This window comes from Physeter macrocephalus, chromosome 18 (assembly GCF_002837175.3).
Source record: "Physeter macrocephalus isolate SW-GA chromosome 18, ASM283717v5, whole genome shotgun sequence".
Lineage (NCBI taxonomy): Eukaryota > Metazoa > Chordata > Mammalia > Artiodactyla > Physeteridae > Physeter > Physeter macrocephalus.
The window spans coordinates 100,162,970-100,167,091 of NC_041231.1; the positions used below are offsets into that span (position 1 = coordinate 100,162,970).

At 41.7% G+C, this 4,122-nt stretch overlaps 1 non-coding gene across 1 annotated transcript; it reads left to right on the top strand.

Annotated features, from left to right (window-relative positions):
- The first annotated feature begins 221 nt into the window (after positions 1-221).
- Positions 222-329, top strand: LOC112064382 (U6 spliceosomal RNA). The gene has a single exon (XR_002891496.1). It is a non-coding gene; the product is annotated as a U6 spliceosomal RNA (small nuclear RNA).
- The last annotated feature ends 3,793 nt before the right edge of the window (positions 330-4,122 follow it).

Below are 4,122 nucleotides of genomic sequence, written 5' to 3' on the forward strand. Positions count from 1 at the left end.
GCGCAGTGGTTAAGAATCTGCCTGCCAATGCAGGGGGCACGGGTGCTGCAACTACTGAAGCCCGTGCGCCTAGAGCCCGTGCTCCACAACAAGAGAAGCCACCGCAATGAGAAGCCCATGCACCGCAACAAAGAGTAGCCCCCGCTCGCTGCAAGCAGAGAAAGCCCGCGCGCAGCAACGGAGACCCAACGCAACCAAGAAAAAAAAAAACGTGTATTGCAGTGCTTGCTTCAGCAGCACATATACTAACATTGGGACGATAGAGAGAAAATTCGCACGGCTTCTGCGCAAAGGATAACACACAAATTCATGAAGCAGTCCATTTTTTTGAAAAAAAAAAAAAATTTAACCCTTTGAGCAGCAAATAGGTTTTTTTAATACTTTCTTGCTAAAAAATCCTAACCATCATCTTATCTTTCAGTGAGTCATAGCAGTAACATCGAACGAAGATCACTGATCACAGATCACCATGACAAATATAATAGTGAAAAAGTTTGAAATAGTGTGAGAATTAGCAAAATGTGACACAAAGACATGAAGCAAGCAGATGCTGTTGGAAAGATGCTGCCACTAGACTTCCTCCTCCAGTGTAGGTGTCCCTACACCATGGAGCTGGATCCCTCCTGAACAGACTCAGCCTAACGTTTGTCACCAGTGTCATGAGTAATTTTTCATTAACACATTCTTTCACCAAACGCAGGGCACTGACAGGGGGCTGGGGCGGGGACCTGGCTGGGGTGCTCTGGTCAGGCAACCCGAGGCCACGGGCCCTGAGGGGAGGTTGGGGCCCCTAAATACCATGTTCACCTCCATCCCAGGTGTGCCTGCAGCAAACCCTTGCCCTCAAGGTGTCAAATTCTCCTCATGTCCTATTAAACTTTCAACCTGTTACTACTTCCCAGTCAAGGAGGGTTTTTGGTTTTGGTGGGGTTTTGTTTTTCTGCCATTAAAAATTTTTCAGTTTAAATATGAAAAGTAGTCTGCCTTTTTTTGGTTCAAGGTTTTTGATGTTTTGAGGGTATCTTTCAGGCCAAAAACTGTCCTCATGGGAAATTCTTTTAAGACTCAGAAACTTAGGAGGCCAGGAGTGAACAGTAGAAAGTAGAGTTGCCCAGGGGAGGGTGAAAGTAGAAGATGAGTGCTATTAGTTTTTAGCCGTTTTCCCTCAGGATCATCTCCTCCCATAAGGAGCTTCCTTTTAGCACAATACTCTCCTGAGTTTTTAGAACTGGGTAAAGATCATCTGATCTATCCCGGACACACCAGTGCTCTTTACAAGCAAGAAGAAAAAAGGCCACAGAGGCTGAGATAGAGGTGAAAGTACTTGCTGAAAGTCCCAACACTTTCCAGGAACAGGAGCAGGACGGGAATCTCCAGGTCTTAACTCTCAGCTCCCGGCAGAGCTCAGCGGAGCAGAGCACAGCGCTCTGACTTAAAAGAAGCTGTTGGGCTTCCCTGGTGGCGCAGTGGTTGCGCGTCCGCCTGCCGATGCAGGGGAACCGGGTTCGCGCCCCGGTCTGGGAGGCTCCCATATGCCGCGGAGCGGCTGGGCCCGTGACCCATGGCCGCTGAGCCTGCGCGTCCGGAGCCTGTGCTCCGCAACGGGAGAGGCCGCAGCAGAGGGAGGCCCGCATACCACAAAAATAAATAAATCCGGAGCCTGTGCTCCGCAACGGGAGAGGCCGCAGCAGAGGGAGGCCCGCCACAAAAATAAATAAATAAATAAATAAATAAATAAAAGAAGCTGTTAACTTGTCCAAAGACATTTTTAAAGAGTTCTTTATTTTATTTATTTTTTTATAATAAAAAAAAATTTATTCGAGTATAGTTGATTTACAATGTTGGGTTAGTTTCAGGTGTACAGCAAAGTGAATCAGTTATACATATACATATATCCACTCTTTTTTAGATTCTTTTCCCATATAGGCCATTACAGATTATTGAGAAGAGTTCCCTGTGCTCTACAGCAGGTCCTTATTAGTTATGTATTTTATATATAGTAGTGTGTATATGTCAAACCTAGTCTCTCAATTTATCCCTCCAATCCCCTTCCCCCCCGGTAACCATAGTTTGTTTTCTGTATCTGTGACTCCGTTTCTGTTTTGTAAGTTTATTTGTATCATTTTATTAGATTCCACATATAAGCAATATCATATGGTATTTGTCTTTCTCTGTCTGACACTTCACTTAGTATGATAATCTCTAGGTCCATCTATGTTGCTGTAAATGGCATTATTTCATTTTTTTTTTGGCTGAGCCGTATTCCATTGTATACATATACTGCATCTACTTTATCCATTCTTCTGTCAATGGACATTTAGGTTGCTTCCATGTCTTGGCTATTGTAAATAGTGCTGCAACGAACATTGGGGTGCATGTATCTTTTCGAATTATGGTTTTCTCCAGATAATATGCACAGGAGTGGGATTGCTGGATCATATGGTACTTCTATTTGTAGTTTTTTAAGGAACCTCCATACTGTTCTCCATAGTGGTTGTACCAATTTACATTCCCACCAACAGTGTAGGAGGGTTCCCTTTTCTCCAGCATTTATTGTTTGTAGACTTTCTGATGATGGCCATTCTGACTGGTGTGAGGTAATACCTCACTGTAGTTTTGATATGATGGCCATTCTGACTGGTGTGAGGTAATACCTCACTGTAGTTTTGATTTGCATTTCTCTAATAATTAGTGATGTTGAGCATCTTTTCATGTGCTTTTTGGCTGTCTGGATGCCAAGGACTTTTTTTTTTAAGTTGAAGTATAGTTGATATACAATATTGTGTTAGTTTCAGATGTACAGCATAGTGATTCAGTTATTTTTTTCAGATAATATTTCATTATAGGTTATTACAAGATATTGAATACAGTTCCCTGTGCTATACAGTAAATCCTTATTGCTGATCTATTTTATGTACAGTCGTTTTATCTGTTAATCCCTGGACTTTTTCTTTAGTTCACCTCATTTGAATCCTGAGGTTCTGAAGATTTGCTTACACAGGAATTTTTGTATAGAAATAACCTAGTGGTTGTATTTGGCAATTTGCAAATAAGCCACTTAACTGGCATTTTATAGGTGCTGGGAAAGGAGCTTCTGCTACTTCTCCCTCTGTGATAATCAGGGAAACAGTGAGCTGGGGAAACCAAACGTCAGCTCATAACAGGAAACGCAGGGAACTCACAGGGCTCCTGCACTTTACTGGCATGCCTGGTGTGGAGGCAGCCACCCAACAGACAGTGCAGTTTGCAAATACACCCTAAACCAGAATCACCTGACTCAGCTTATTTCATGAAAATATCAGCTGGAGCCATCTCAGTCTAAAGGTTAAATTCAAAATGTGAATATATTATATATGTGTATTATAAATATATACATATATACACAGTCGTCCCTCTGTGTCCTCAGGCTCTGCATCCTGGGATTCAACCAACAGTGGATGGGAAATATTCGGGAAAAAAATTCCAGGAAGTTCCAAAATGCAAAACTTGAATTTGCTGCACGTTGACAACTATATACATACCACTTACATGGTATTTACAACTATTTACACAGCATTTACATTTTATTAGGTATTGCAAGTAATCTGGACAGGATTTAAAGTACATGGGAGGGAGCATCATCCACCAGAGGGCAGACAGAAGAAGCAAGAAGAACTACAATCCTGTAGCCTATGGAACGAAAACCACATTCACAGAAAGATAGACAAAATGAAAAGTCAGAGGACTATGCACCAGATGAAGGAACAATATAAAACCCCAGGAAAAACAACTAAATGAAGTGGAGATAGGCAACATTCCAGAAAACGAATTCAGAATAATGATAGTGAAGATGATCCAGGACCTCGGAAAAAGAATGGAGGCAAGATCGAGAAGATGAAAGAAATGCTTAACAAAGACCTAGAAGAATTAAAGAACAAACAAACAGAGATGAACAATAACTGAAATGAAAAATACACTAGAATGGATCAATAACAGAATAACTGAGGCAGAAGAACGGATAAGTGACCTGGAAAACAGAATGGTGGAATTCACTGCTGTGGAACAGAATAAAGAAAAAAGAATGAAAAGAAATGAAGACAGCCTAAGAGACCTCTGGGACAACATTAAATGCAACAACATTCG